The sequence below is a fragment of the Oncorhynchus mykiss genome, chromosome 10, assembly GCF_057628025.1.
Source record: "Oncorhynchus mykiss isolate SJ-2025 chromosome 10, ASM5762802v1, whole genome shotgun sequence".
NCBI classification, from domain to species: Eukaryota; Metazoa; Chordata; class Actinopteri; order Salmoniformes; family Salmonidae; genus Oncorhynchus; species Oncorhynchus mykiss.
The window spans coordinates 42,268,499-42,281,631 of NC_143031.1; positions in this window are offsets into that span (position 1 = coordinate 42,268,499).

The window sequence follows — 13,133 nt, forward strand, 5'->3', positions numbered from 1 at the left end:
CACTATCCTCCATCACCACTAGCCTCCATTACCACTAGCCACCACCACCATTAGCCTTAATCACCACTAGCCTCCATCATCACTAGCCTTCATCACCACTAGCCTCCAACACCACTAGCCTCCATCACCACTAGCTTTCAGCACCATTAGCCTTCATCACCACTAGCCTTCATCGCTACTAGCCTCCATCACTACTAGCCTCCATCACCACTTGCCTCCACCACCACAAGCCTTTATCACCACTAGCCTCCATCACCACAAGCCTTCATCACCACTAGCCACCACCACCACTAGCCTTCATCACCACTAGCCTCCATCACCAGTAGCCTCAATCACCACTAGCCTCCACCACCACTAGCCTCCATCACCACTAGCCTCCATCACCACTTGCCTTCATCACCACGAGTCTCCATAACCACTAGCCTTCATCACCATTAGCCTTCATCACCATTCGCCTCCATCACCACTAGTCTCCATCACTACTAGCCCCCATAACCACTAGCCTCCACCACCACTAGCCACCACCACTATCCTTCATCACCACTAGCCTCCATCACCACTAGCCTCCATCACCACCAGCCTTCATCACCAGTAGCCTCCATCACCACTATCCTCCATCACCACTAGCCTCCATTACCACTAGCCACCACCACCATTAGCCTTAATCACCACTAGCCTCCATCACCACTAGCCTTCATCACCACTAGCCTCCAACACCAATAGCCTCCATCACCACTAGCTTTCAGCACCATTAGACTTCATCACCACTAGCCTTCATCACTACTAGCCTCCATCACTACTAGCCTCCATCACCACTTGCCTCCACCACCACAAGCCTTTATCACCACTAGCCTCCATCACCACAAGCCTTCATCACCACTAGCCACCACCACCACTAGCCTTCATCACCACTAGCCACCACCTCCACTATCCTTCATCACCACTAGCCACCATTAGCCTTCATCACCACGAGCCACCATTAACCTCCATCACCACGAGCCACCATTAGCCTCATTCATCACTAGACTCCATCACCACTAGCCTCCATCACCACTAACCTCTATCACCACTAGCCTCCATCACCACTAGCCTTCATCACCATTAGCCTTCATCACCACTAGCCACCACAAATCTTCATCACCACTAGCCACCACTAGCCTTCATCACCATTAGCCTACATCACCACTTGCCTCCATCACCACTAGCCTTCATCACCACTAGCCTCCACCACCACCAGACTCCATTACCACTAGCCTTCATCACCCCTAGCCATCATTATCCTTCATCACCACTAGCCACCACTAGCCTCCATAACCACTAGCCACCACTAGCCTTCATCGCCACTAGCCTTCATCACCACTAGGCTCCATCACCACTAGCCACAACTAGCCTCCATCACCACAAGGCACAACTAGCCACCATCACCACTAGCCTTCATCACCACTAGCCACCATCACCACTAGCCTCCATAACCACTAGCCTCCATCACCACTACTCTCCATCACCACAAGCCTCCATCGCCACTAGCCTCCATCACCACTAGCCACCACTAGCCTCCACCAGCACTAGCCTCCATCACCTTTAGCCTTCATAACCACTAGCCTCCATCACCACTAGCCTTCATCACCACTAGCCTTCATCACCTCTAGCCTCCATCACCACTAGCCTCCATCACCACTAGCCTCCATCACCACTAGCCTTCATCACCACTAGCCTTCATCACCACTAGCCTCCATCACCACTAGACTCCATCACCACTAGCCTCCATCACCACTAGGCACCACCACCACTAGCCACCACCACTATCCTTCATCACCACTAGCCTCCATCACCACCAGCCTCCATCACCACCAGCCTTCATCACCAGTAGCCTCCATCACCATTAGCCTACATCACCACTAGCCTTTATCACCACTAGCCTCCACCACCACTAGCCTCCATCACCACTAGCCTCCATTACCACTAGCCACCACTAGCCTTCATCACCACGAGCCACCAATAGCCTCCATCACCACTTGCCTTCATCACCACGAGTCTCCATAACCACTAGCCTTCATCACCATTAGCCTTCATCACACTTAGCCTCCATCACCACTAGTCTCCATCACTACTAGCCCCCATAACCACTAGCCTCCACCACCACTAGCCACCACCACGATCCTTCATCACCACTAGCCTCCATCACCACTAGCCTCCATCACCACCAGCCTTCATCACCAGTAGCCGCCATCACCAGTAGCCTCCATCACCACTATCCTCCATCACCACTAGCCTCCATTACCACTAGCCACCACCACCATTAGCCTTAATCACCACTAGCCTCCATCACCACTAGCTTTCATCACTACTAGCCTCCATCACTACTAGCCTCCATCACCACTTGCCTCCACCACCACAAGTCTTTATCACCACTAGCCTCCATCACCACAAGCCTTCATCACCACTAGCCTCCATCACCACTAGCCTCCATCACCACCAGCCTTCATCACCAGTAGCCTCCATCACCAGTAGCCTACATCACCACTAGCCTTTATCACCACTAGCCTCCACCACCACTAGTCTCCATCACCACTAGCCTTCATCACCCCTAGCCATCATTATCCTTCATCACCACTAGCCTCCATCACCACTAGCCTCCATCACCACCAGCCTTCATCACCAGTAGCCTCCATCACCAGTAGCCTACATCACCACTAGCCTTTATCACCACTAGCCTCCACCACCTCTAGTCTCCATCACCACTAGCCTTCATCACCCCTAGCCATCATTATCCTTCATCACCACTAGCCTCCATAACCACTAACCACCACTAGCCTTCATCGCCACTAGCCTTCATCACCACTAGGCTCCATCACCACTAGCCACAACTAGCCTCCATCACCACAAGGCACAACTAGCCACCATCACCACTAGCCTTCATCACCACTAGCCACCATCACCACTAGCCTCCATAACCACTAGCCTCCATCACCACTAGTCTCCATCACCACAAGCCTCCATCGCCACTAGCCTCCATCACCACTAGCCACCACTAGCCTCCACCAGCACTAGCCTCCATCACCTTTAGCCTTCATAAACACTAGCCTCCATCACCACTAGCCTCCATCACCACTAGCCTTCATCACCACTAGCCTTCATCACCACTAGCCTCCATCACCACTAGACTCCATCACCACTAGCCTCCATCACCACTAGGCACCACCACCACTAGCCACCACCACTATCCTTCATCACCACTAGCCTCCATCACCACTAGCCTCCATCACCACCAGCCTTCATCACCAGTAGCCTCCATCACCAGTAGCCTACATCACCACTAGCCTTCATCACCACTAGCCTCCACCACCACTAGCCTCCATCACCACTAGCCCCCTTTACCACTAGCCACCACTAGCCTTCATCACCACGAGCCACCAATAGCCTCCATCACCACTAGCCTCCATCACCACTTGCCTTCATCACCACGAGTCTCCATAACCACTAGCCTTCATCACCATTAGCCTTCATCACACTTAGCCTCCATCACCACTAGTCTCCATCACTACTAGCCCCCATAACCACTAGCCTCCACCACCACTAGCCACCACCACTATCCTTCATCACCACTAGCTTTCATCACTACTAGCCTCCATCACTACTAGCCTCCATCACCACTTGCCTCCACCACCACAAGTCTTTATCACCACTAGCCTCCATCACCACAAGCCTTCATCACCACTAGCCTCCATCACCACTAGCCTCCATCACCACCAGCCTTCATCACCAGTAGCCTCCATCACCAGTAGCCTACATCACCACTAGCCTTTATCACCACTAGCCTCCACCACCACTAGTCTCCATCACCACTAGCCTTCATCACCCCTAGCCATCATTATCCTTCATCACCACTAGCCTCCATCACCACTAGCCTCCATCACCACCAGCCTTCATCACCAGTAGCCTCCATCACCAGTAGCCTACATCACCACTAGCCTTTATCACCACTAGCCTCCACCACCTCTAGTCTCCATCACCACTAGCCTTCATCACCCCTAGCCATCATTATCCTTCATCACCACTAGCCTCCATAACCACTAACCACCACTAGCCTTCATCGCCACTAGCCTTCATCACCACTAGGCTCCATCACCACTAGCCACAACTAGCCTCCATCACCACAAGGCACAACTAGCCACCATCACCACTAGCCTTCATCACCACTAGCCACCATCACCACTAGCCTCCATAACCACTAGCCTCCATCACCACTAGTCTCCATCACCACAAGCCTCCATCGCCACTAGCCTCCATCACCACTAGCCACCACTAGCCTCCACCAGCACTAGCCTCCATCACCTTTAGCCTTCATAAACACTAGCCTCCATCACCACTAGCCTCCATCACCACTAGCCTTCATCACCACTAGCCTTCATCACCACTAGCCTCCATCACCACTAGACTCCATCACCACTAGCCTCCATCACCACTAGGCACCACCACCACTAGCCACCACCACTATCCTTCATCACCACTAGCCTCCATCACCACTAGCCTCCATCACCACCAGCCTTCATCACCAGTAGCCTCCATCACCAGTAGCCTACATCACCACTAGCCTTCATCACCACTAGCCTCCACCACCACTAGCCTCCATCACCACTAGCCTCCATTACCACTAGCCACCACTAGCCTTCATCACCACGAGCCACCAATAGCCTCCATCACCACTAGCCTCCATCACCACTTGCCTTCATCACCACGAGTCTCCATAACCACTAGCCTTCATCACCATTAGCCTTCATCACACTTAGCCTCCATCACCACTAGTCTCCATCACTACTAGCCCCCATAACCACTAGCCTCCACCACCACTAGCCACCACCACTATCCTTCATCACCACTAGCCTCCATCACCACTAGCCTCCATCACCACCAGCCTTCATCACCAGTAGCCTCCATCACCAGTAGCCTCCATCACCACTATCCTCCATCACCACTAGCCTCCATTACCACTAGCCACCACCACCATTAGCCTTAATCACCACTAGCCTCCATCACCACTAGCCTTCATCACTACTAGCCTCCATCACTACTAGCCTCCATCACCACTTGCCTCCACCACCACAAGCCTTTATCACCACTAGCCTCCATCACCACAAGCCTTCATCACCACTAGCCTCCATCACCACTAGCCTCCATCACCACCAGCCTTCATCACCAGTAGCCTCCATCACCAGTAGCCTACATCACCACTAGCCTTTATCACCACTAGCCTCCACCACCACTAGCCTCCATCACCACTAGCCTCCATTACCACTAGCCACCACTAGCCTTCATCACCACGAGCCACCAATAGCCTCCATCACCACTAGCCTCCATCACCACTTGCCTTCATCACCACGAGTCTCCATAACCATTAGCCTTCATCGCCATTAGCCTTCATCACACTTAGCCTCCATCACCACTAGTCTCCATCACTACTAGCCCCCATAACCACTAGCCTCCACCACCACTAGCCACCACCACTATCCTTCATCACCACTAGCCTCTATCACCACGAGCCTCCATCACCACCAGCCTTCATCACCAGTAGCCTCCATCACCAGTAGCCTCCATCACCACTATCCTCCATCACCACTAGCCTCCATTACCACTAGCCACCACCACCATTAGCCTTAATCACCACTAGCCTCCATCACCACTAGCTTTCATCACTACTAGCCTCCATCACTACTAGCCTCCATCACCACTTGCCTCCACCACCACAAGTCTTTATCACCACTAGCCTCCATCACCACAAGCCTTCATCACCACTAGCCTCCATCACCACTAGCCTCCATCACCACCAGCCTTCATCACCAGTAGCCTCCATCACCAGTAGCCTACATCACCACTAGCCTTTATCACCACTAGCCTCCACCACCTCTAGTCTCCATCACCACTAGCCTTCATCACCCCTAGCCATCATTATCCTTCATCACCACTAGCCTCCATAACCACTAACCACCACTAGCCTTCATCGCCACTAGCCTTCATCACCACTAGGCTCCATCACCACTAGCCACAACTAGCCTCCATCACCACAAGGCACAACTAGCCACCATCACCACTAGCCTTCATCACCACTAGCCACCATCACCACTAGCCTCCATAACCACTAGCCTCCATCACCACTAGTCTCCATCACCACAAGCCTCCATCGCCACTAGCCTCCATCACCACTAGCCACCACTAGCCTCCACCAGCACTAGCCTCCATCACCTTTAGCCTTCATAAACACTAGCCTCCATCACCACTAGCCTCCATCACCACTAGCCTTCATCACCACTAGCCTTCATCACCACTAGCCTCCATCACCACTAGACTCCATCACCACTAGCCTCCATCACCACTAGGCACCACCACCACTAGCCACCACCACTATCCTTCATCACCACTAGCCTCCATCACCACTAGCCTCCATCACCACCAGCCTTCATCACCAGTAGCCTCCATCACCAGTAGCCTACATCACCACTAGCCTTCATCACCACTAGCCTCCACCACCACTAGCCTCCATCACCACTAGCCTCCATTACCACTAGCCACCACTAGCCTTCATCACCACGAGCCACCAATAGCCTCCATCACCACTAGCCTCCATCACCACTTGCCTTCATCACCACGAGTCTCCATAACCACTAGCCTTCATCACCATTAGCCTTCATCACACTTAGCCTCCATCACCACTAGTCTCCATCACTACTAGCCCCCATAACCACTAGCCTCCACCACCACTAGCCACCACCACTATCCTTCATCACCACTAGCCTCCATCACCACTAGCCTCCATCACCACCAGCCTTCATCACCAGTAGCCTCCATCACCAGTAGCCTCCATCACCACTATCCTCCATCACCACTAGCCTCCATTACCACTAGCCACCACCACCATTAGCCTTAATCACCACTAGCCTCCATCACCACTAGCCTTCATCACTACTAGCCTCCATCACTACTAGCCTCCATCACCACTTGCCTCCACCACCACAAGCCTTTATCACCACTAGCCTCCATCACCACAAGCCTTCATCACCACTAGCCTCCATCACCACTAGCCTCCATCACCACCAGCCTTCATCACCAGTAGCCTCCATCACCAGTAGCCTACATCACCACTAGCCTTTATCACCACTAGCCTCCACCACCACTAGCCTCCATCACCACTAGCCTCCATTACCACTAGCCACCACTAGCCTTCATCACCACGAGCCACCAATAGCCTCCATCACCACTAGCCTCCATCACCACTTGCCTTCATCACCACGAGTCTCCATAACCATTAGCCTTCATCGCCATTAGCCTTCATCACACTTAGCCTCCATCACCACTAGTCTCCATCACTACTAGCCCCCATAACCACTAGCCTCCACCACCACTAGCCACCACCACTATCCTTCATCACCACTAGCCTCTATCACCACGAGCCTCCATCACCACCAGCCTTCATCACCAGTAGCCTCCATCACCAGTAGCCTCCATCACCACTATCCTCCATCACCACTAGCCTCCATTACCACTAGCCACCACCACCATTAGCCTTAATCACCACTAGCCTCCATCACCACTAGCTTTCATCACTACTAGCCTCCATCACTACTAGCCTCCATCACCACTTGCCTCCACCACCACAAGTCTTTATCACCACTAGCCTCCATCACCACAAGCCTTCATCACCACTAGCCTCCATCACCACTAGCCTCCATCACCACCAGCCTTCATCACCAGTAGCCTCCATCACCAGTAGCCTACATCACCACTAGCCTTTATCACCACTAGCCTCCACCACCTCTAGTCTCCATCACCACTAGCCTTCATCACCCCTAGCCATCATTATCCTTCATCACCACTAGCCTCCATAACCACTAACCACCACTAGCCTTCATCGCCACTAGCCTTCATCACCACTAGGCTCCATCACCACTAGCCACAACTAGCCTCCATCACCACAAGGCACAACTAGCCACCATCACCACTAGCCTTCATCACCACTAGCCACCATCACCACTAGCCTCCATAACCACTAGCCTCCATCACCACTAGTCTCCATCACCACAAGCCTCCATCGCCACTAGCCTCCATCACCACTAGCCACCACTAGCCTCCACCAGCACTAGCCTCCATCACCTTTAGCCTTCATAAACACTAGCCTCCATCACCACTAGCCTCCATCACCACTAGCCTTCATCACCACTAGCCTTCATCACCACTAGCCTCCATCACCACTAGACTCCATCACCACTAGCCTCCATCACCACTAGGCACCACCACCACTAGCCACCACCACTATCCTTCATCACCACTAGCCTCCATCACCACTAGCCTCCATCACCACCAGCCTTCATCACCAGTAGCCTCCATCACCAGTAGCCTACATCACCACTAGCCTTCATCACCACTAGCCTCCACCACCACTAGCCTCCATCACCACTAGCCTCCATTACCACTAGCCACCACTAGCCTTCATCACCACGAGCCACCAATAGCCTCCATCACCACTAGCCTCCATCACCACTTGCCTTCATCACCACGAGTCTCCATAACCACTAGCCTTCATCACCATTAGCCTTCATCACACTTAGCCTCCATCACCACTAGTCTCCATCACTACTAGCCCCCATAACCACTAGCCTCCACCACCACTAGCCACCACCACTATCCTTCATCACCACTAGCCTCCATCACCACTAGCCTCCATCACCACCAGCCTTCATCACCAGTAGCCTCCATCACCAGTAGCCTCCATCACCACTATCCTCCATCACCACTAGCCTCCATTACCACTAGCCACCACCACCATTAGTCTTAATCACCACTAGCCTCCATCACCACTAGCCTTCATCACTACTAGCCTCAATCACCACTAGCCTCCATCACCACTAGCCTTCATCACCACTAGCCTCCAACACCACTAGCCTCCATCATCACTAGCTTTCAGCACCATTAGCCTTCATCACCACTAGCCTTCATCACTACTAGCCTCCATCACTACTAGCCTCCATCACCACTTGCCTCCACCACCACAAGCCTTTATCACCACTAGCCTCCATCACCACAAGCCTTCATCACCACTAGCCACCACCATCACTAGCCTTCATCACCACTTGCCTCCATCACCACTATTCTCAATCACCACTAGCCTCCATCACCACTAGCCACCACCTCCACTAGCCTTCATCACCACTAGCCTCCATCACCATCACCACTAGCCTCCATCACCACTATCCTTCATCACCACTAGCCACCATTAGCCTTCATCGCCACGAGCCACCATTAGCCTCATTCATCACTAGCCTCCATCACCACTAGCCTTCATCACCACGAGCCTCCATCACCACTAGCCTCCATCACCACTAGCCTCCATCACCACTAGCCTCCATCACCACTAGCCTTCATCATCATTAGTCTTCATCACCACTAGCCTCCATCACCACTAGCCTTTTTCACCACTAGCCTCCATCACCACTAGCCTTCATTACCACAAACCACCATTACTCTCCATCATCACTAGCCTCCATCACCACTAGCCTTCATCACCACTAGCCTTCATCACCACTAGCCTTCATCACCATTAGCCTTCATCACCATTAGCCTTCATCACCACTAGCCTCCATCACCACTAGCCTCCATCACCACTAGCCTCCATTCCCACTAGCCTCCATTACCACTAGCCTCCATCACCACTAGCCACCACCACCGATAGCCACCACAAACACTAGCCCCCACCACTATTCTTCATCACCACTAGCCTCCATCACCACTAGCCTTCATCACCACTATCGTCCATCACCACTAGCCTCCATTACCACTAGCCTCCATCACCACTAGCCACCACCACTATTCTTCATCACCACTAGCCTCCATCACCACTAGCCTTCATCACCACCAGCCTCCATCACAGCTAGCCACCACTAGCCTCCATTACCACTAGCCTCCATCACCACTAGCCACCACCACCAATAGCCACCACCACCACTAGCCACCACTACTATTCTTCATCACCACTAGCCTCCATCACCACTAGCCTTCATCACCACCAGCCTCCATCACAGCTAGCCACCACTAGCCTTCATCACCACTAGCCAACACTAGCCTTCATCACCACTAGCCACCACTAGCCACCACCACCACTAGTCTCCATCACCACTAGCCACCACTAGCCTACATCACCACGAGCCACCATTAGCCTCCATCATCACTAGCCTCCATCACCACTAGGCTTCATCACCACGAGACTCCATCTCCACTAGCCTTCATCACCGTTAGCCTTCATCACCATTAGCCTGCATTACCACTATCCTCCATCACCACTAGCCTCCATCACCACTAGCCTCCATCACCACTAGCCTTCATCATCAGTAGCCTTCATCACCACTAGCCTCCATCACCACTAGCCTTTTTCACCACTAGCCTCCATCACCACTAGCCTTCATTACCACAAACCACCATTAGCCTCCATCATCACTAGCCTCCATCACCACTAGCCTTCATCACCACTAGCCTTCATCACCACTAGCCTTCATCACCATTAGCCTTCATCACCACTAGCCTCCATCACCACTAGCCTCCATCACCACTAGCCTCCATTACCACTATCCTCCATCACCACTAGCCTCCATCACCACGAGCTTCCAACACCACTGTCCTTCATCACCACTAGCCTTCATCACCACTAGCCTCCATCACCACTAGCTTCCATCACCACTAGCCTCTAACACCAGTAGCCTCCATCACCACTATCCTCCATCACCACTAGCCTCCATTACCACTAGCCACCACCACCATTAGCCTTAATCACCACTAGCCTCCATCACCACTAGCTTTCATCACTACTAGCCTCCATCACTACTAGCCTCCATCACCACTTGCCTCCACCACCACAAGTCTTTATCACCACTAGCCTCCATCACCACAAGCCTTCATCACCACTAGCCTCCATCACCACTAGCCTCCATCACCACTAGCCTTCATTACCACAAACCACCATTAGCCTCCATCATCACTAGCCTCCATCACCACTAGCCTTCATCACCACTAGCCTTCATCACCACTAGCCTTCATCACCATTAGCCTTCATCACCACTAGCCTCCATCACCACTAGCCTCCATCACCACTAGCCTCCATTACCACTATCCTCCATCACCACTAGCCTCCATCACCACGAGCTTCCAACACCACTGTCCTTCATCACCACTAGCCTTCATCACCACTAGCCTCCATCACCACTAGCTTCCATCACCACTAGCCTCTAACACCACTAGGCTCTATCACCACTTGCCACCACCACCACTAGCCACCAGGAGCTTTCATCACCACTAGCCACCACCAGCCTCCATCACAGCTAGCCACCACTAGCCTTCATCACCACTAGCCTTCATCACCACCAGCCTCCATCACAGCTAGCCACCACTAGCCTTCATCACCACTAGCCACCACTAGCCTTCATCACCACTAGCCACCACTAGCCACCACCACCACTAGTCTCCATCACCACTAGCCACCACTAGCCTTCATCACCACGAGCCACCATTAGCCTCCTTCATCACTACCCTCCATCACCACTAGCCTTCATCACAACGAGCCTCCATCACCACTAGCCTTCATCACCATTAGCCTTCATCACCATTAGCCTCCATTACCACTATCCTCCATCACCACTAGCCTCCTTCACCACTGGCCTCCATCACCACTAGCCTTTTTCACCACTAGCCTTCATCACCACTAGCCTTCATCACCATGAAACACCATTAGCCTCCATCATCACTAGCCTCCATCACCACTAGCCTTCATCACCGCGAGTCTCCATCACCACTAGCCTCCATTACCACTAGCCTCCATCACCACAAGCCACCACCACCGATAGCCACCACCGCCACTAGCCACCACCACTATTTTTCATCACCAATAGCTTCCATCACCACTAGCCTCTAACACCACTAGGCTCTATCACCACTAGCCACCACCACCACTAGCCACCAGGAGCTTTCATCACCACTAGCCACCACTAGCCTTCATCACCACCAGCCTCCATCACAGCTAGCCACCACTAGCCTTCATCACCACTATTCACCACTAGTCTTCATCACCACTAGCCACCACTAGCCTTCATCACCACTAGCCACCACTAGCCTCCATCACCACTAGCCTCTATCACCACTAGCCTTCATCACCACAAGCTTCCAACACCATTGGCCTCTAACACCAATAGCCTCCATTACCACTAGCCTCCGCCACCACTATTCTTTATTGCCACTAGCCACCACTAGCCTTCATCACCACTAGCCTCCATCACCACCAGCCTTCATCACCCCTAGCCGCAATCGCAGCTAGCAACCAATTGCCTTCATCACCACTAGCCACCACTAGCCTTCATCACCACTATTCACCACTAGTCTTCATCACCACTAGCCACCACTAGTCTTCATCACCACTAGCCACCACTAGCCTTCATCACCACTAGCCACCACTAGCCACCAACACCACTAGCCATCATCACCACGAGCCACCATTAGCCTCCTTCATCACTACCCTCCATCACCACTAGCCTTCATCACAACGAGCCTCCATCACCACTAGCCTTCATCACCATTAGCCTTCATCACCATTAGCCTCCATTACCACTATCCTCCATCACCACTATCCTCCATCACCACTAGCCTCCATCACCACTAGCCTCCATTACCACTAGCCTCCATTACCACTAGCCTCCATCACCACTAGCCACCACCACTATTCTTCATCACCACTAGCCTCCATCACCACTAGCCTTCATCACCACCAGCCTCCATCACAGCTAGCCACCACTAGCCTCCATTACCACTAGCCTCCATCACCACTAGCCACCACCACCAATAGCCACCACCACCACTAGCCACCACTACTATTCTTCATCACCACTAGCCTCCATCACCACTAGCCTTCATCACCACCAGCCTCCATCACAGCTAGCCACCACTAGCCTTCATCACCACTAGCCAACACTAGCCTTCATCACCACTAGCCACCACTAGCCACCACCACCACTAGTCTCCATCACCACTAGCCACCACTAGCCTACATCACCACGAGCCACCATTAGCCTCCATCATCACTAGCCTCCATCACCACTAGGCTT